This window comes from Eptesicus fuscus, chromosome 6, assembly GCF_027574615.1.
Source record: "Eptesicus fuscus isolate TK198812 chromosome 6, DD_ASM_mEF_20220401, whole genome shotgun sequence".
In the NCBI taxonomy this organism is placed as follows: domain Eukaryota; kingdom Metazoa; phylum Chordata; class Mammalia; order Chiroptera; family Vespertilionidae; genus Eptesicus; species Eptesicus fuscus.
Window position 1 is genome coordinate 83,231,375 of NC_072478.1, and position 22,232 is coordinate 83,253,606.

The window sequence follows — 22,232 nt, forward strand, 5'->3', positions numbered from 1 at the left end:
TTTTGTTGTGCTGAATTGGCGGGCGAGTCTATGGTGATTGTGTACCATGAATTTTCTGACTGGCCTCAGTGTGGCTGATTTTATACTCACTTGGGGTTCAGGAGCCTCTTGCCTGCTTTCTGAATTTCTCACAAAGGGAATTGGTCCCTATATTGTTGTTGAATTGATGTCTCTATTGGGGGAGGGGGATGAGGCTTTCTATTCCATTATCTTACTGTTGTCAATCGGAGAGTCTTATGGTAAATACCTGGTATTGTGGGTTCTTAAAGATTGGGACTATGTGAGATTTCGTTTTATGTCCTGTGGTTGCTACATAATGAGCTCTCATCAAATGCTTAATGGAGAGAGATATACTAGTATGTGAGTCAAGCTAGAAATAAACCGGGCAGATTTATACCCTGGGCATCCTTTTCTTACTTACATTACATGGGACTTTATACTTAAGAGTAACATTTGGGCCCTAGCCAGTTTGGCTCAGTGGATAGAGCTTTGGCCCATGGACTGAAGGGTCTTGGGGTTGATTCTTGCCAAGGGCAAGTACCTTGGTTGCAGGCTAGATCCCCGGCCCTGGTCAGGGCTTGTGTGGAAGGCAACCAATTGATGTGTCACTCACATATTGATGTTTCTCTCTGTCTCTCCCCCTCCCTTCCAGTCTCGCTAAAAATCAATGGGGAAATATCCCTGGGTGAGGATTAACAACAACAAAAAATCATTCATTGGAGCCAGGATAACCATTAAAAAAGAAAAAAGAAAAAGAGTAACATTTGGCATTGTTATGCTATTTCCAACCATGAATGAAAAAAAAAAAAATGTGTTGAACTTTCCATGGTGATTTAGCAGGAACAACTCAATCAGATTTATTTTTTAAAAAAACTCAGGTAATTAATTTCTCTACAGAGCTAGAATCACAGGGTTCTAGCCAACTCCTCATACACTTAATTTTATAAATGAGGATGGCAAGACCTGGAGACTTTAAGGGTTATTCAGAAATCTTGCTGCTAATTAGATGGGGAGCAGTTACTACAAGTGAGACCACCTTGAGTCTGGCTCTTTCTAATGTCCCGAAACCATGTCTCAAGTCTGGAACAATTAAGACATGTGAAAAATGTCTCAAATTGGTTGCATACAAAATGAACTTTACAGGTGAATTAGTATTCAAAGATCATTATTTCAGATCTCCAGCTGTTACAGGACAAGGCTGCCTAAAACTCCAGCATTAACAGATGTCTGCTAAACGCTTACTACTAATAATTGAAATGGTAACAGGAGCTCTGCAATTAGTCTACAAGAACAAAAGAAAATCCACACACACTTCCTTAAATTCTCATTTTCTTTTATAATATTAAATATTAATGCATCTGTGTAGCATCTTGAATGAACATTCTGAATGAGTAAATTGAGGAAGAAAGGTTCAAAATAGATTATGTGCTGGGGATATTAGTTTAAGTATTTAAAAATCATTACCTAGCATACATTCATATTAGTGATTTGGGGCAATTATATTTGTGAGTATAAAGAAATAAAACAGTTGAATCCAAGCAAGTTTTTTGTATACATTGTAAGATTGGATAGCAGCTCTGGTACTAGGGAGAAAAAAATGGCAAATAAAAAGAAAAACATGAGCATTTTCAGTGTTTTCCTCTAACACTCCTTCACTATTTAGCACAATTTGTGGCAAAGGATTTTGTATCTGATTTTGATTAAGGATATTTACTGACCTACTCAAAAGCCTTAGTTTGTCCATGTATTCATTCATTCATTTCTCAAATATTTATTGAAACTCTTATTTTCTACTTACATATTAGAAAAATAAATATATAATAAAATGTATATGACCATTTTATTTTAAAACATAAATAACAATAGCAACAAGTGTTCCCTATGTGCCAAGAGTTTTGCTTACAGAATCTCACTTAAGCTTTAAAAGGAACTTTGTTTTATTATTCCTTTTAAAGAGAAGACTAGAGTCCCAGTGCATGAAATTCATGCACGGGAGGGGGGGGGATGTGTGTCCCTCAGCCCACCCTGCACCCTCTCGAATCTGGGACACCTTACCGGATGTCCGACTGCCCATTTAGGCCCGATCCCACTGGGATCAGGCCTAAAAGGACAGTCGGATATCCCTCTCACAATCCAGGACTGCTGGCTCCCAACCGCCTGCCTACCTGCCTACCTGCCTACCTGCCTACCTGCCTACCTGCCTACCTGCCTACCTGCCTGCCTGCCTACCTGCCTACCTGCCTGCCTGCCTGCCTGCCTGCCTGCCTGATTGCCCTTAACAGCTTCTGCCTGTCAGACTGATCACCCCCTAACCACTCCCTGCCAGCCTGATCAAAGCCTAACTGTTCCCCTGCTGGCCTGATTGCCCCTAACTGCCCTTCCCTGCCAACCTGGTTGCCCCTAACTGTCTTCCCCTGCAGGCCTGGTTGCCCCAAACTGTCCTCCCCTACAGTCCTGGTCGCCCCAACTGCCCTCCCCTCTGCAGGCCTGGTTGCCCCTGTCTTCCCCTGCAGGCCTGTTCGCCCCAAACTGCCCCCCCCCCTTACAGGCCTGTTCGCCCCAAACTGCCCCCCGCCCTTACAGGCCTGGTTGCCCCTAACTGTCCTCCCCTGCTAGCTGGGTCACCCCTAACTGCCCTCCCTTGCCAACCTGGTCACCCCTAACTGCCCTCCCCTGCCAGCCTGGTCGCCCCCAACTGACCTCCTCTGCCAGCCTGGTTTCCCCCCAACTGCCCTCCCCTGCTGGCCTGATTGCCCACAACTGCCATCCCCTGCCGGCCATCTTGTGGCGGCCATCTTGTGTCCACATGGGGGCGGCCATCTTTGACCATATGGGGGTGGCCATCTTGTGTATTGGTCAATTTTCATATTACTCTTTTATTAGATAGGATAACTAATATGCAATAAATGATGTAACTTGTGCAAGGCCAAAAAATTAGTATTTTGAAGAGTAGGAATGAAACCAAAATGTTTGAATCCAAAGTATGTCCTTTCATCTACTATAAGACATAGCCTCTCCCATGGCTGATGTGGCTCAGTTGGTTGAGCATAATCTCATGCACCGCTGGTTTGATTCCTAGTCAGGGCACATGCCCAGGTTGTGGGCTCAATGTTCTCTCTCGCATCATTGTTTCTCTCTCTTACTTCCTTTCTCTCTAAAATAAATAAAAACATTTTTTTTAAAAAAAGATATAGCCTCTCATAGGTAGAGTTGGAGAGTAGACAGTGACTCTGAAAACAGGAGCAGGGGAATAGTCATGAACTTTTTTGAAATCCAACAAAAACTGTTGTCTCTTAATCTAGAATAAAACATAGGATAATGCAAATATACATGTATTTTAAATATTTCAGTGTTTTTATAACCTTTGAATTCAAGGATATTGCATGGGATGAGAGGTGAGAAGGTTCTTAAGTTCAAGGTTAAGGGCACCTGAGGGAGAAGTCCATCTATCAGTTTATCATTTCAACTTCTGTCTTCTGATACATAGAAAACTGAGGCACCACAAGCTTTAACATTTCCTCCAAGGTCACCCAGGAAGATTAATTAGTGCCCTCCTCTCTTGACCACACAGCCATCCTTCCTACATCGAACAATATGGGAAACTCTCTTCCTAATAGGTTAGAACTAGTTTTTAATGGATTCAGGTAAATTAACGATTAAAAAGAAATAATAACTTAATTATTTTGTAAGGAAAAATGAAAAAACATGGAAAAAGAAAAAATGTTCAGTTCTCTTTAAGAATGAAGAAAATAGAATGGGTTTAAGGATGCTGAGATTGTTAGGCTCTTTGGAAGAGGGAGCCAGATATTAAACTTATTTTTATATTCATGATTTCTATTATTCCTTTTAGATACTATAAAAATTCCAACAAAGTTTGAAATCAGTGTCAATATAAATATTTATAATTATCCCAAGTGCTCTCATTTAATTACACATAACACAGGACTCGATGGTTTCCCACTTCAGTCTTGGGAGGAAGACAATTTCTATTCCTTAAATGTGTGCAACCCTGAAAATAATCAACATACCTGCTGTTCAAGAACTTACAGTCTCATCTCTCTCCTCTAAGTTAAGTAATCTGTTTAAGTCTATTATTTATTGTCCCAGTTAGACACTTGTGAGGACCTTGAAAGGAAATCTGTAAATTCTGACATGAACACTCAGAAAAGTCAATATGAAGAATGCAGGATTTGGGTTCATTTTATTTTAAGGTGAAAAATACATGTAAAATATGCCCTTGTGAATTTTATTAATCTTGTTATCCTTGGGGCCCAAATGCTGACACTTCTCCATTAGGCGCAGGAGAAGTTACGGTGATGGACGACCGATTAGCAAGCCTGAGGCCACGGAGCTTTCCAGTGATCAATAGGATGCAACCCAGTGAAAGCTCCTGCCGATGTTACCTTCACATTGAAACTTGGGAGGAATACAAACCTCATCAGTCCGATTGGCTGTGACATTACTTGTCCTGAGGTTTGTTTTTCTTGTAGGGTGCTTTCTTTCTTCAGCGTTCAATAAAATATCTTGTAAGGTTTTCACAACATAACATAACAAAATAAGTATCTGTGTTTGGAATCATTAAAAAAGCCCAGTGATTTTGAAAGGAATATATTTGCATCCTGTAGGTAATGTCAAATTGTGACTGTAGGCATGTTATTTAGATCAGTCTGGGTCTCTTTCTGTTTGTCTTTCTATCTAAATGTAAGAATAGAATATACTATCCTAAAGTTATTGCAAACATTAAATGTGTTAAAGCATATAAAACAGTGCAATGCTTGGCACCTAACTGATGTCCAGTAAATGTTACCTGTCATCTTCTTATTGTTACTATTTATAAATTTTCAACAAATATTTAAATGCCGTCAGGAGGATCCTTTCGGCTGTGATTGATCAGGATAGGAAGTGTTTTTGACTCTCAGTGAAAAAATCGGGGGTCCCTGCCTCAGCATTACCATTGGTTGGTGGGCCACAGGCTCCGAAGCATAAATTGAAGGAGGTATGCTAGAATAATCATTTAAAACCATCTACTCTGCATGAGGCGCCTAACTAATCACTGGAGGCACAACTGTGAACAAGAAGACAAAGTCCCTGCTTCCCTGGAGCTCCCATTCCAGAGGGAGATAGGGGAAAATATGTTGAAAATCCACAAAGAAGGTACTTTCATAGTAGACAGAGGGATTAGCTACTGTAGATACTATACATAGAATAGGGAAATGGGATGGAAAATAAGGGCAGGGTCACATTGATAGTCAGGAAATGCCTTTGAGAAGATGACTTAAAGCTGATGTCTTCACGATGAAAATGGTCTAGCCATGGAGAGATCTGAGGAAAGTTTATGCCAGGCAGAAGGAACATCTCGTTTGGGGGCCCCCAATCAGGAATGACCTTGCCGTGCTCAAGAAACAAAGAAGGTCAGTGTGACCAATACAGTGAGGGCAGGAGATAAGACAGAAGAAGTTAGAATCATAGCAAGGGTCTTTCAATGGTCCCAGAGCTCTCTTTCTGATTTAATTTTTGAAGTTTTCTACGACTGGGCAGTAATACTGATTTTTTATCATAGTTTAGAAGGGAATAAGATGGCATATTTATTTATTGATTAGAATCCTGAGCTTATTCACAGAGGTTTTAATTTTTTTATGTGCCACGAAGAAAAGAGATGGAAAACATGCACAATTTTTGAAACTTATTTATGTTTGTTGTTATATTGTGCTAAATTATAGTTATTAAATGGCTCACATATTTTCATTACCATAAAGAGCACGAAGGGGGAGTATATTTTAAAATTGTTAGAGCTGAAAGGAGGGATAAAATCAGAGTAATTTGACCTTTCCTACAAAATGAAAATATATTCCTTTCAAATAAATTAACACTAAAAACAGCTCAGGAATGTAATTCTGGTTTCTGCTATTTGGGAAGTTGCTTCTTTTACACTAGGAGGTTAATCTAGTGATTCCTATAGATACAGCAATAACTTGTTAATGAGATAATGATTTCTAAAATCAAAACCTTACTAGTATATATTCAATCAAAATTAATGCTTCATTAAACTAATTAATAGCATAACAATAACTAGAACTTTGAGAGATTGTAATTAATCATAATCACATAGTATTCCTATATCAATCCATAGGTATAATGTGATCTTTTAAAAATCAGGGAATGTTTACATACAATTAAAGTAAGCTAAAATGCCGTTTTATTTTATGGAGTGCAAATTATCCTAAATAATAAAGAGCTAATATGCAAATGACCAGTCATTATGATGCTCACTGACTACCAGGGGGCAGACGCTCAATGCAGGAGCTGCTCCCTGGTGGTCAATGCGCTCCCTTAAGGGGAGTGCTGCTCAGCCAGAAGCCCGGCGCATGGCTTGCAAGCACAGCATCAATGGCGGGAGCCTCTCTCACCTTCGTGGCAGCGCTAAGGATATCCAACTGCCAGCTTAGGCCTGCCCCCAAGGGCTCCCAGACTGTGAGAGGGCACAGGCCAGAGTGAGGGACCCTCCCCCAAGTGCACAAATTTTGTGCACTGGGCCTCTAGTACAGTATAATTAGATGTATAGTGTACTATGAAGATGCTGGACTGCATTTGGAAGAGATAAATTTTGACTCTTTCTCCCTTTCTCTCTCCCTTCCACTTACTGCTTACTACATGGTTCATAGCAAATTACTTGCTCTCTCTGGATAGCTGATTCATTTGAGAAATAGGAGAATTGCAGTAAATAACCTCTAAGATCTCTTATATTTCTAAAAATGGTTTTTGGGGAAGATGGCATTTCTTAGGAAGAAGTGACCTCAGATATTCCACTGTTTCTTTTAACAACTCTATGCTATAACCCCAAACCTGTATCTCTCATTCGTTCCTGACATTCAGTCTTTGCATCCAACAATTAACTGGACATTTCAACTGAGATGTTTCTGGTGCCTCAAGTGCAAATTGACTAAAACTGAGCTCTTAATCCTCCCCATCAAATCTACTCCTTTTCAGATTCTCACTTTGAGTAAATGATAGCAACATCCACACAGTCATTCAAGTCAAAATATCTGGTCATTAGCTAATCAATCTTGTAGATTACAACTCCCAAACATCTCTCTAAGTCACCTATTGTTCTCCATCTCACTGCCCTAGCATGAGGCTATGACATAATTTTCTCTTATCAGGGCTGTCTGTGGGCCACCTAACTGCTCTTGCTGCCCTCCATTATTGCTCTTCTCCATTTCTTTCTCCTTATAGTCTCCAAAGCAACCCCTTTGAAAGTAAAAAAAACAATGATGTTACTCCTTAGCTTAAGTTCCTTCTCTAGCTTCTTGCTATGCTGAGGTCCCAAATACTGCATGTCCTCCAAGGTGCCCACAAGATGGTCCCTGCCTATGGATTAAGTTTCATGTTTTTCCATGTTCTTCTTTTCTACTGTGATCCACCCACCCGCCCTCTTATCTGGAGCTAGGCATATCATGGCTATTCTTTTGAGAAAGTTATTCCTCTCAACAATTCCTCATTTTGCATATACTTTCTACAACTCAACTTTAAAGTCAGATAAATCCTAGCAGGCATGAAGTGGTATCTCATTGTGGTTTTGACTTAGACATATATGTGATATAATGAGGAGATGCTATGCTCTATTAGGAGTTTTGGAAGAAAACAATGAAAATAATTGGAAATGTCAAGATTAAGGAAAGGATGTTGGTTAGTAGAGGGAAATGTAACAAATATATAGAGTGTGAGACCCAGTCCTGACTTCCTTTGCTCCCTGTCAGTTTTGTGCTTTTTGTAATGTTTTATTGGATGGTGGTGCCTGTATAATGGTCTGTGCAGGAGGTCTTATTCCTTACAATGCACCTCTTTTTATGGAGCATCTGAGTAAGCCTTTGTTCTTTGCAATGAATCAGGCCTTAAAAAAATGGAAGATTTGGTTTGCTTAGATGGTTCTGGATGATAAGAAGGAAAAACAGAACTCAAATTCATGAATGTGCTAATTAATACCCTGCTTTGGAAGTTAATGCTTACTAGCTGACATATGATTTTCTTTTTAACATCTGTAGAGGACATTTGGTGATATCTTTGCTATTTCAATGCCATACCGCCAGAAGAACTAGCTTTAGAAATAACAGAGACTTTTATGAGTGTGCAGTCTTTCCAGCTGAGTGGGATTAGTCCAGCTTCCTCCAGCTTGGCACCGTGGTTGCCGTCACTCAGAAAGCACTGGCTGTGCCAGCCCCTGCTCTGGCTCCTTCCACTTTGAACTTTTGAGTGTTTCCCAGTGAGTTTTAGTTTATGACATGTGAAGAGCTGTTTTCTGCTAGCTGCAATCCATTCCTCCTGCAGCAACAGGTTATTAATGCTCAAGCTAATATTATTTTAATGTTCCTTAGAAATATAGAGCAGGCTTTTTATTTTAGGAATCCCAAACACTTTGCAGGTGCAGGTTATTTATTTACTTTGGTCATTTCTCTGAGCCTGGGCAAAAATGATATCTCAGTATCAGATAGGAAAAACTAGGAGAGAGACAAAGTGAATCATTCAGAAGAACAGAAAGAATTTTTTTAAAAAGAAAAAGAAAAGTGAATCACTCAGCATCCAGTAGAACCAGATTTAGAAATTTACTTTCAATCTGGTAGCCTTCAACCCTGTCCCCAAATCCATACTGTCTCTGTCTCCTGGTTAAATGTTGGGCCTCTGATGTCAGATGGCCTCCAGCAACCCACAATCAGTTACTTACTGGCTAAGTTGACTTGGGAGAAATGGTGTAGCCTTTCAGCCTCACTCTCTTTGTTTGTGGAATGGAGATCGTGAGATATAATGAACATAATGTCTCACAGAGTTTTTGTGAGGATTAAGTGAGATAATGTATGTACATAACTTGGCATGGTGCCTAGTACATAGGAAGTGCTGAAAAATATTTTCTATTTGATAGCAGTGCATAGATGATAAATGGCTTATCGAAGTTAGGTCAAATCAATTAGCAAATGTTCAAGAAAATGCCTATTCTCAGTGCTTTGCTATATGTCCCTGGAGAATGCAAAATAAATAGAATACAGCCCCTCAGTTTATGCTGCTAATAAAGCCATTAGATGGGAAAGTTTTCCTGTGAAGCGTTTATTCATTTTAACAAATACTCATTGAGTGTCTACTAGGCTTCTGCAATGAAGCAAAGGTTCTTACTCCAGTAGAATGTACTTTGTAGCTGGGGGAAGAATCATTAGTCTTAATAAAGAAGTTATTCATAGAGTCTGAGGGAATTTGATTTTAAAAGGAGCAGATTAGATGAATGCAATCTGAAATAGGGAAGTCAGGTGGACCTCCATGAAGATGGTATTTAACAAAGACTTGAATATAGTGAAGTAGTTCGTCAGGCAGTCACAGAATGAGAGAATCCTATGTGGTAGAATATCCAGTCTAATTACTGTGGAAGCAGAATAAGTAAGGACTCAAAATAAAGCTTTTCATGTGGGAGAGAATAACAGGATAAGGTCCTTGGTTCATTTACACATTCATTAAGCAACTATTTATTGAGTGATAATTAGCATGAGCTAATAAAGAAGGCATTAAGGAGAGGAAAGAATTTAGTACAAAAATTGATAAAGTGACTAAGGTCCACTATGCCTTCTCCCCTTTCTCACATCTATAACAGGAATTAATAGATTACATCAGGCCTATGAACAGCCTCAGAGTCCCTCTCAATCTCACACTCCAGGACAGTTAAATCAGCATATCATCATTGACTTGTGAGATGAAGTCTATTTTCTTTTTATAAAAATATATCTTTATTGATTTCAGAGAGGAAGGAAGAGGGCAAGAGCGATAGAAACATCAATGATAAGAGAGAATCATTGATTGGCTGCCTCTTTCACACCCCCCATTGGGGATCAAACCTGCATCTTGGGCATGTGCCCTGATAGGGAATCAAATCATGACCACCTGGTTCATAGGTCGATACTCAACCACTGAACCGCACTGGCCGGGCTGAAGTCTATTTTCATACTGCTAGACTCCATTCACATTTAGGACAGATCTGCTGTCAAGAGCCTACTGGCATTATGGTCCACTTCTAGGTATTTTTATCCTTCTTTTCTTAATATTTTTCGTGCTGTATTTCTAGCACTCTCTCCCATCAGCCACCCACCACAGCAACTTTAGACAACAAGGTAGTTTTGTTTACTGCAAATTAGAGCCTTATGCATAAATGTAGCAAGTAACTGCCTACATGATGTGATGAAGAATACCCATATCAAATGATACCATAGATTTTTTTATGATAACCGACAATTTTACAATTCTGTTTATTTGTGTTGGTACATTTTAACATGGTTCAGTACCTGTATGGTTTGATAGTTTCTTCATATATATACCTCATGTTGTAATACTGTGTTTTCTCTCCTTATGCACCAAACCTAGAAGTTTCTTCTTGTTCCTAAAGCAATGATGTTTAGAATACTGGTAGTTTATGAGCTGATTTTTTTTTCTTGGCCACAATGACTTCTTTCATCCCCATTCTATCAAGTTAAAAGGCAAGCAACTAAACTACTACTCTGCCTAAATGGCATCTTAAATTACAAGTGTTCCCATACTCTGTAAATAATTGTCGAGGACAGAAAATTCAGTTCTGCATTATTGATTCAGGAGCTTGGGCTTTTTAAGTACAATATAAAAAATCAAAAGTGAATCAAAGCCAATTACTTTGGAAAGAAAAAAAAATAGAAGAGTGAGTTGCCTTATTATTACAGAACATTTTGAAGGAATTGAAAAGGCTTTTTCCAGTCTGAGATAAGGTATTCAATTTATGGGGGAAAAAATGTTTATCACCAAAAAGCAAATTTAATTTAATGTACATCAAATTTGTGGGGGGAAGTGAGCCTTTTATTGAAAATATTATTGCCCCACTTCCTGCAAGTTGGATAATGGTTCTCTAAATCTGAAAGCAGGTGCTTATGGCCTATATTCCCAGTGTCCCCATGGCCTCTTTATGTGGCCACACACCAGGAATTACACTTGGTGGGGGATGGGATGTGGTAGGGCAGCAGTGCATTGAAAGCATGTTGGAAATACTGCACAGTCCAACTTGAATCAAGCTATACAGAGAGGCCACCAGAGACCGAATCATATTCTTGAGGTAGTTGTGGTGGTTCTGTGTTCAGTGTATATATAAGTAAAAACATGAATCCAACTAAAGTGATGCACACAAATATGCATGCGGGTTGAAAGAAAGAGAGGGAGGAAGAGGGAAGGATTTAACAGGCATAACAATAAACAGAGGAATAATGGTTATATTTAAGAGAAATCTGAAAAACAGAGGAAACATATAATGGCAAAGCAGAATAATTAGTATTAGGATATCAAAATGTGAGTGCGTATGAATAAGTGAGGATGTGCTTTGCCAGATAAGCTCCAACCTATCATTGGTACATCGGAGGATGTGTGGTTTCCATCCACAGCTCTGGAGGAAAGCCTCTGTTCAGTGGAGGGCTCACTGGGCTGGGAATTAGGAGACTTTGGACCCAGCTCTGCATCTGTCGGCATCAGGTAGTACTGTCTTGGGCCATGGCCTTTTACACTCCGAGCCTTAGATTCACATTAGAAAACTGAAAGCATATGGTTATCACTAGCTTTCCTGCTCACATATTAGGTCCTAATTAAAAATCATGTGCACAACATACACATATTTATATATTCAGGCATTTAGGGAGAACTTAGTGTCCTAGGAAAAGGACTTTCTAGGATTTGCTCATGTAATTCTTACAACAGTCCTTTGGGTGAGGTGCTATGATCATTAATATTCTGCGGGTTTGGAGTCAAACTTGGGCTCCGTTGCCTTGTTCGTGGCTAACCTGTCACCAGAGTCTAGAGGAATCTTACACCTGAACTCCTAACATAGAGGCAGTGCATTGAAATAATTTTGGAAAATCCTGCACAGTTCACCTGTTTTGGCCCCTAAAATATTTTATGCTGCTATGAAGATGATTATTTTTATATTGTCCAAACATGTAAAATACTTTCTGCAGTATATCGGGGTCTATAATTTGGTGTAGAATTTGCCTATGGAGCTGTGGTGAGATAACATACATATTCTGTCCTCCTGGTTTGAATTTCTTAATTAGTGGGAACACTCAGCAAGCAATGATCTTGCCATTCTGTGGGGGCAAGAGTTGGTGGTAGGGAGAGCTTTGATGATGAGGGAAGATTGATTTTCAATCATTATGCCACATCACAAGCAATGGATTCTATTAGCTATACTTCCCATGTCTCCAAATAAGGGTTAAAAGAAAATCTCTTTATGTATATGAACCCAACATTTTTTTTCCCGCAATTACATTGGCAACACAAGAAAATTGTGAATAAGGGCTTAGAGACAGAGCTGTGTGTTTTGAAGACAAACTCTTCCAACATTGCTAATGAATTTTTCATCCTCAAAAAACTTTTATGTCACTTACATCCCCTCACCAAGGCCATCACCACCGTCATCCTCATCCTCATGGTTGGCTCTTTCCACATTCTGTGTAATATGTGGTTCTGACTTAGAAAGCTATTATAGGTTACATTCAGCAAGTGGCTATTAAATACCATTCAAGTGCAGTTTAATATGAAACATTAAAAGATAAGAAAAAGCAAGTGTCAAAAGGATAGGTCATAAGTATTTTTGTGGTGACACAAACCCATGTGACTGTTTTAAACAATAAAGGCATATAATTGGCTCATACACTTAGGGGATCTGGAAGTATAGGGGCCTTTAATTCCTGCTGAATCTAGGAGCTCAGAAACTGCTCTTGGCTATTTCTTTTTTTCTATAACTCAGCTCTGTTCCCCTATGTATTAGCTTTACTGGTCATTCTCTGGTCATATCTTTCTTTGTTGTGTGAAGGAGACCACCAGGAGCCTATACAATTACAGGTAATGTTTAAAAGGAAAATGTCCACCAGATTTTTGCATGTGTCAGCTCACCTTGGGCTGATCACTTTGCCTGTAGCATGGAGTACTGTCATGTGTGCCTTTATGTGGCTGGGATTGACAGCATTAGTGAGTGTGTGGCAGAGGGAAATTTCATTCTCCAAATAAAAGTTGGTTGGCCAGATAAGCAGCATATGTCCACTGCAAATATATGGTTATTTATAAATTATTTATTCCCTCAAAGTGTTTTAAGCAATTGAGAATAGTGGGGTGGACCCAGAAATTGAGGTAAAGAAATCTCCATAAACCAAAGCACAAAGGTGAGAAAGAATAGGCTTATTTGCAGAAAACCAGGGCAATAACAATGGTAAGGGGGGAAATCAAACAAAGATATTTACAGTTCACCCACTGAGTCCACTAGATGTAAACTGTTAACTATTTAGGGAGATATATTATCAAGTTCATTTGAATTAAACAAATAGGAAAAAGCTAGTTTCCACTGAGTCAACTTACTCTCTTTAACTCTTACCCTTTCCCCTTCTTGTCTCAATTATTATTTTTTCAAATATATGTGAATACTTGCACAGAGATTCCTGTTAAGAAACTAGTTTGTAACTTGTGTAAATCATAAGGAAACACAAAACCCCAATATTTATGTATTTATATCACAGTTATGATTGCAATATTTTCACAACACTGCTGTTGTCATAGTATACAACCAATTACTCCAGAACTCATTTCCTCCTTGGTGACAAGAATGGTAGCTGTAGTTGGAGGTGATGAAGATGTGGATGCTTGTGAGATTTGGGAAACCAAGTGAATGAAAGTAGTTCTGGGTCCAGTCAGTTTCACTTACACTCAGCCTTAAAAGCCCTGTTACTTTAACAAGTTGCCATTGTGAATACTATTATGTCCTTTTCAGAAATGCTGTTGCTCCTAATTTGAAACAAGTGCTTCCTTTAGGGCTAATTAAGCAGATGAATGACATTTCCAAGGACCATGTTGTTAACAAGTTCAGTTGACAGCCAGGCCAGGAATGCTGGATATAATAATTTAGAATTTGCACTTCCAGAAATAACTTCTCTCTTTATTCTGGGAGACATTGATTGGGTGAGAGAAGAAAACTACTTCATTCACATTTTTTTTTAAATTTTGTTTGAGCATATATACTCCTTTCCTACCAAGAACAATGAAGGTAGATTTGTAGAGGGCATTTGTTTGTTACATAACTGGTATCCATTCTTTTTTTCCTGCCAAATAGTATTTTGTTTATCTCTTAAGAAATTTACTGTTAGCAGAATATTTGGTGTGAAATGGGCCCCACTCTAACCTTCAGAAATGGATCTTGATTGGCTTAAGTGACCCAGGGCCATTGTGATTAGATCCGGGATGGACGAAGGACCTAACAAACCCATGCCAATGAGCTAATACGAAACCAAAGCTCCTGGTTAAATGAAACCCTACTTCTTTATAAGAAGCTAGGACACCATTCTACCTGCCCCTCACGCACAATGTCAAACAGCCGTCTTGTCATGACTGCATGAGATTATATTTGTGAATGAAGCAGAAGAGGCAGAACAACTAAATTCAAAGTCAGGGGGGAACAAAGCCTGAAACACAAATCTGGTCATGAAAACCGGTAGAGGGCCTATTCCTGAACTGGCCAGATCCATGAGGCAGGAAAATCTCTTTCTTGATATAGACACCTTAAGTGGATTTAAGGGGATAAGAAGAGTCCTGATATACTTAAACCACAAAGACTTGAAGAAGAAAGTGGAATATTACCCATAACCCACCCACTCAGACATAGTGATCATTTCCATATTGTTAGGAGGTTAGGTTGTTTTGGATATTTCCAAATGGATGAGAAAAAAGATAGGTAATGATTTCTATACTACTGAGATAAAGTAGGACTTTTAAAGTACTTTACCATAGCTACAAAATGTAATGAAAAAGATCAATCTCACCTCAAAAGTTTAAACATTTTACATACAAAGTTAAAAGATATGACAAACTAAAAAAAATATGAAACTGTGTTGGATAAAGAATTAATGCTACCAATGAATATACAGCTTTTACAAGTTAGTAATTAAAAGTTGAATACCCACTAAAAATAGGAATGGAAAATGAATAGGTGTCCCAAAACAATGTATACACAGTTTTTTTTTTCTGAAAGCTCAACTGATGTTTCTTTTCATATTTAACCCATTGGAATTAATAATTATTCAAAGCATGTATACATTTTCTGGGACACCCTATATATAACCAAATAATCAGTTCTGCTTCTGGCTGGCTTTGGGATTTTGAGTAATTGACTTGACACCTCTACTTTGCAGTCTCATCATTGTTTAACACAGGTGTAACAGACCTGCTTCACAGCATTTTTATAAACTCAGAATGAAGAAAGCTCATGTAAAATATTTTTTGAGGATACGGAATTAAATTTAGGAAATGGCCTCCAAATTTATTCATATGGTTGTCTCACTTCTCTCATTTTGCTTGTGGAGGAAGGATAACAATAACAAAGCCCAGGTGGTTCAGAAAGTTCAATTGCAAAGTTTGATAGCTAAGTTATTGATCAGAGCACCCCATTTTGGTCAATGGATGATTAAACAGCCAAAATAATTGAATTGCAACTAAAACTATAAGTTAAGTGTGGAAGTTCATGATACTTTGCATTTCTGGAAGTTCTCTTATTGCAACTTCAGTTTTCCCAATGATTTAGGACAGAAGATGAAAGGCTCAGTTCCAATACTACAGCTAATTACATAATTTCAACTGAGCAATTCAGTGTCTGTCTCCGTTTCCTCATTTGTGAAATTGAATAAAATATATATCTTTAAGTGTAGTAATGACAAATACATATGACATTTATATAAAAACTACTAGCCTGGTACCTACACCATCAATTAAAGTTGGACAAAATTGACTTCAGTATGAGCCAAAAAGAATTTTCATCTTAGATAGCATATGTCACCTAGATTTCACTCAGGGGGACTTGTTCAGTACAGAAAAATAGCCAATTGCAACAGCATGAAATGAAGATGGGATTGGCTTAATCATTAAGAAGTCCATTTGTAAAAGTCTTGCTATACTTGTCATCTGGCCTCTGACCCAGAACACACTAAAGTGTTTAGCCAGGATTCTTCTCTGCACACCTGTTGGTACCCACCAGTTTGGGGTGACAGTGACACATGAACATGGGGAGAAAACAAATGTCAGTGTTCTGTCTCCTGTCCCAAGCTAAGTGTTCCAGGCATATGAGATACCACCCTGATTAAAGTGTCAAAAGGCCCCTAATCACATAAAAATGAAATGTGACCAAAGCACACCAAGAAATGGGACAACCCTGTCACCTTTTCTCTTTTCCCCATAATAGCAACATCTATCTGCTGTATTCCAGATAATATGAATGTCTGTTCATATTGTGGGCACAATGAGATGACTTGCATTTGACAGATCTTATTATGCTAGAAAGCAACTGCTCTAAAATTAACATAGGCTCTAAAAAGATTAACATGTCTGGCCGGTTTGGTTAAGTGGCTAGAGCGTCAGCCTGCGTACTGGAAGACTGGGGGGTGGCGGGGGGCGCAGGTGGTGGTGGTGTCCCAGGTTTGATTCCAGCCAAGGGCACGTGCCCGGGTTGCAGGCTCGATCCCTAGTGGGGGACATGCAGGAGGTAGCCAGTCAATGATTCTCATAATTGATGTTTCTATCTCTCTATGCCTCTCCCTTCCTCTCTGAAATCAATAAAGAAATATTTAAAACAAAGATTAACATAGGCTCTTATTAGAAACAATTATACAAAACTTGTTTGGTGCCTAAAGTTTCAACCAGCAAATACCTTCTTCATATTCTTCCTAGCTTCCTTTCCTCTTTATGTATTTTTTTAAGTGGGGGCGTAATATAGCAATCTGGTATAGATGTAAGCAATGCCAGGCAGCTTTCATGTTTATATATGGCAGATATTTGCCAGCACGTATTGGGTACCCATGATACTCGACACTGAAACTATAGCACAGGGTCTGTGGTTCTCTAGGAAAAGAGCATTTATTTTTCTTATTTTTGAGGCTATAAAGTCAACATTATGAGAGTAGGGAGTTTACACTACTCAATGGTTCTTTTTCAATCACCCAAAATAGTATCTGATAGATAGTAAGTACCCAATAAATGTCTGTTGGGTAATAAATGTTAATTAATAGTTCTCTGGTAAAAGTAAGCCTGTCATTACAGATTATTTATTAAGAATCACGGGAATCAAACAGCTTCTTACATAGTTTTTTCACAACCCATCTCCAATGAACATCCCCAAAATTAATATAAGTGGTCCAGACTCTATAAACAAATATCTTCCTCTCCCTCTTGAAATATCTCCCTCTCCCACTCCCTTTATTGAAGACAGGGGTGGAAGAAGATTGAAAGTAGAATTTAAAAATAGCTTCCCCTCATGTTTAAACTGATTTAACTGTGAAGAAGGTAAATGTGAAAAGGGTAAAATGTGTCTAAGACACACCTAACATCCTGAGTGCATTTTAAGTGTTTGTGGCCCAGTCAATTGTGTATTATGAACCTTGAATTTTTTACTGTGGAAAATTAGGTTTGTCCCAAGTAGGAATATAGGGTAAATTTGAAATAGTCCAAGTGAAATAAGGAAACAAAATATTATCTATGACTTCAATTTTAACACTTACAATTGCTAGTTCTCAGCTTATGTCAAGTAAGACTCTCAGATGATTGCCAAAAGGGAGATCAGGTGTATGATTTTGACTAGAGATCATAAAGTATAATATCTACAGAGAATATAGACAGGTGAACATGTACATGAGTCTCTGAGGATAGGAAAAGAGTTTGAGTTGAAAAAGCAATGACCTGGCGCACACCTTTTCTAAACGCATTTAAGTCAATGGTACATTAAATACGTGCACAGTTAAAGCTCGCTTCTTTATTGACATTATTGTGTCATGAGCAATGGGTAAGCCAGAAATAATCCAAGCCAGACTATGAAAGAAACAGAATTATTTGCTAGGATCTATATAAGAAAAAGGTCACACTCTTGTCCTCTCAGTTGTATTCTCTGGAAGTCAAAGTTTCACTGTGTCAAATAGAGAAAATTTAAATAAAAATCTCTTGAACAGAGTGCTCCATTTGTTTTTCCTTAATAGGATGTCATATCCTAAGAATGGAGTTTCATATTAGGCAGAATTCATGAGTGTTTGAAAGATAAGAAGTTTTGGGGAATAAAAACTTGTTATTAGTAAGGTACTATTTAGCATGTGTGGGCTTGACAGTAAGAAATTAAAGTTCAGAAATGGAAATATGCACAGCAGAAGTTCTTTAGATTTAACTACTTCTGGAGAGAACATGGCAAGAAAGCCATGAATCTTCAAAGGATGGCATGGACAATAGTTGACTGACCTTACAGTGTGTCAGAATCACATGGCAGATTTTCAGAACTACATACTCCTTACTGTCCGCCCCATCCACACACAATTCAACAGTCTCCTCCTTAAATGTTGGTCTGCTAGGTCTGTTGTGGGAGCCATGTTTGTATAGTATTCCAAGGAAATCCAATGCAGGTGATTTATGGTCTATTATTTAGAAGATTTTTTTGAAGGCATATAGTCCATTTAGATTCTTAAAATTCATCTTCAACAAAAGAGTTTGGAAGTAAATAAAGAAACCCCGAGGTGGGGGAAGGATAACTCCAATAGCAGTAACAGTGCATTTAGTGAAGACAGGGTTGGAAGAAGATTGAGAATTTTTCACTGATTTTTTTTTTTTACTTTTTTATTGCATTTATTGGGGAGACTTTGGGAATAAAATTTGATAGGTTTCAGGTGTACAGTTCTTTAAGTTCACTTAAATTTTAATAACTAATGACATTTTAGGAGTAACTACAATATATAAACACTTGGGGAGGGGCAAGATGTTGAATATTCATTACACAAACATATATTTAACATTTAATCAGATTGACTATTTAATGGTTTAGACCAAGCATGTCAAACTCACAGACTGCGGGCCACATGCCTCGTTTATTTGGCCAGTGTTAGCCTTTGAGTTTGACATGCTTGGTTTAGACTGTGTAAACTACATGGCATTTGGAAAAATTAGTCTCCATGTAAGAGTCAGAAGTAGGTGACATCCTGTGTGCCAACACTGTTCAATTGGCAGTGGTTGCCTAGAGTAGCAGATTGAAGTAGAATTTACCTTACTCGGAAGTAAAGTGTGCAGTAGTCAATTAGTGATGTCTGACCTGGAAATACAGATGATTGTGGCTGTGCTCATGACATAAGTTTTCTTTTCCCAAGAAAGTCTTGTTGCTGTATTTGGAAAATATATGAAAAAGACATTTTAGTGTCTCCACTCTACTTCTCAAGTGGGCACATTGTAAATTGCACTGGCACCCAGGACAATTCCAGGTATTGTTGATGCTGAACAATTCATGTGCACTGGAATTGATGTCTTCCATTTAGTTCTTAATTGCAACCTGACAGAGTCTACAAACTCACACATCTCCTTGGAGGGAGCCACAGTGCTTTATATCTCTATGTCTTAGCAAATATATGGTGGAGAGTGCTTGTTAAAGCAATAAATATTTACAAGTTGGGGAAGTTAGACTTGTTAAATGGCTAGTTGAACATCATTAAACAGCATGATAATTTGGGGAAGGATGGCTGAGGCAGATGTCCCTGTTAGAGTCCTGTCTTTTAAAACACCCACGAAGTGATGACTGAGAATTGCCAACTCAGTGCAGGGGGAGGAAGAGAGCAAATTCGCACTGTGGTCAGGCCCTTTCTCCTGAGAGTGAGAGATTCAAGATAGACCAAGTCTGAGGAGGAACTGGCTCAGAACCAACCTAGGAAAGGAAGCAAAGGAAAAGGTCCTTTCTGACTTGCATTATTTATCTGCTCCCTGCCCAACAACAAGTCTTGGAGCTTAGGGTACCTGATATTTTCTCAGACGTTTTTAGCCTCTTATTTTCTTTACGATGCACATTCTAACACTTTGGGTAATTCAGAGTTAAGAGTATGTCTGATTTTAAAATACCAATTTTGCCGCTTGGGGAAATCCATAGAAATATTATGCCAATGTAAGAAGATATTTCACCCGTGACTAGGTTTTAGTGTTGTATTTTCAGCCCCGGGGAGATGCTCATGCCATTTATCCACATGTGCCGTCTCATATGCCTATTGACTTGTACTTGGCAATGTATGATAATTACACGTATATGTTTATATACCTGATTAAAGCGTGTCTTACTGAATAACGTGTTAAATAAGATTTGATAATTTTCTCCAGGCTGCAGAAAGCTGTTTAGCTGCTTAAAACTCAATTGCCTGCCCACCCCCCACCATCCCTATCTCTTTCTTTCATGCTTACATTGTTGTTTCCGGTGAGCAATAAAGTTGAATTGCTGAGAAACACCTTGTTCACATTTTTCCAAAGGATAGGAAAACAAAACATGATAAAGATAGAAGTATTTCAAGCAGGAAATGCTTAGTGCGACTCTATTCAGAGCAGCCTCTGTGATGGATGGGCTCTGCTAGTCCAGCCCAGGGAGGGCTCCTTCTAGAATCAATTGAGATAATGCAAAATCAGCCTACTCACTACGGCTTTTCTAGTTAAGGGAGCTTCAGTTATAGGTGTAGAAATCTCCTAGCTGATCTCTCAGAAAGACTGAGAGATCAGCTAGGAGAACTGGGCTTATGGGGAGGGCGGGGAGGGGGGGCGCGGGGCGCTGCTTTATAATGGTTGTAGTCTATTTTGAACAGACGGTGGCTATGGTCTGAAAGCCCTTCTTGAACTTGAGAGTCGGTAGTTAAAGACAAGGCAGGCCACTTTGTGTCCATTAGGAAATGTGTGGTATGTCTTACTGATCAGGGAGGGACCTGTGGTCCAAAGACAAAGTCCAGGAACTAGAGGGATTAAGGAATTCATAAAAATATCACATTAGAAACAGAGAAATACAAGACTAAAGAATCATATTCTGGTGTGTAACAGCTGCCAAAGAAACCAAATAGAAATCCAGATTTCCAAAGAATATGGAACATTCAGTCAAAATAGGAGTAGACTAGGAGCAAACCATAAAGATCTAGAGGCAAGATTATAGGTAGATCAATGATTTGGCAACTGGAAAGTTATCTCTGATCACAGGCCACCAAATACCAAATACAACAGGATTTGGCATTATTTCCAAGATGTGCCTTGTAGCACCAAAGGGACCACCTGTAACTGATTTGGGGAGTTGGCGAAAGCAAGTATCTGTCCGACTGAGAGCTTCCTAGGGGAAGCTGAAGAACAGCATAAATACTATTTAAGTTAGTTAACAGACCTGGATTATGTAACACTGGGAAAGGCAGTTAATCTCTGTGGATGTCATCTATTGACTGGAAATTAGGGGTTATGAGAATCAAATTGAAAAAGGTAAGTATGTGATAAAATGCTATTCAAATGTAGTTTTATCTTTTGCATTATTGTAATTGAAGGCAGGTTGATTTGTAATTTGCATTTAGATGCTACTACAGTATTCTTTTGCTTTTTATCTCCTTAAAATACTTGGGAAATACAATGGGCTTCAGATTTCAGTGACAATGTATGTCTTACCTTCTTGAATACTTGTAAGATGGCCTTTGCTCTCCTCCTACAGTTTTCATCAAATGTTTGAACAGTATTAAGATTGGAACAGTCTGCTGGCAATTAGGTCTAATTGCTGAATAAGTCTAGAATCAGAAAATAATATACAGGGGTGGGGAAAATAGGTTTACAGTTCTTATGTAAAATAATACAATCCTATCTATTAAAGAGGGAATATGCTAATTGGCCATTATGCCCTCACAAAGATGGCGGCACCCACAGCCAATAAGGAGGGAATATGCTAATTGACTGTCACACCCTCAAAGATAGCGGCACCCACAGCCACAAGATGGTGGCGCCCAGTCCTCTCAGCCCCACCGGGGCAGCAGGCATGTGGCTGCTCCACGTGCCTGCCTCCAGAGTCCCCTAGTCCCCTCAGCCCCCCAGCCGCTCAGGGCCGGCCCAAGGCGCAGGCAAGCCTCTGGTGGCAGCTGCCCAGCTGCCCAGGGTTGGCCCGAGGGACGACCAAACTACTGAACAAGCAGGCTGCGTGGGGTGACCAGGCTGGCAGGGGGGTTAGTGAGGGATGACCAAACAACTGAACAGCAGGTTGCATGGGGTGACCAGGCTTGTGGGAGGGCCATGAGGGGCGACCAGGCTGGCAGTGGCCAGCAAGAGGGAAGTAAGAGGTGACCAGGCCGATGGGGGGTCAGTTGGGGGAAACCAGGTCAGCGGGGTGGGTGGAGGGGTGCAGTTGGAGGCAACCAGGCTGG

The 22,232-nt window shown here is 39.2% G+C and overlaps 1 long non-coding RNA gene across 2 annotated transcripts in view; it reads right to left on the minus strand.

Annotated features, from left to right (window-relative positions):
• The window catches only part of LOC129149347 (uncharacterized), a 40,197-nt gene extending 18,573 nt beyond the window's left edge, over positions 1–21,624 (minus strand). For both annotated transcript variants that reach the window (XR_008556265.1, XR_008556264.1), the window contains exons 1-2: positions 21,490–21,624; positions 19,093–19,205 (exon numbers count right to left, since the gene is read on the minus strand). This is a non-coding gene — a long non-coding RNA (uncharacterized LOC129149347). The remainder of the gene's footprint in view (positions 1–19,092; positions 19,206–21,489) is intronic.
• Positions 21,625–22,232: the final 608 nt, after the last annotated feature.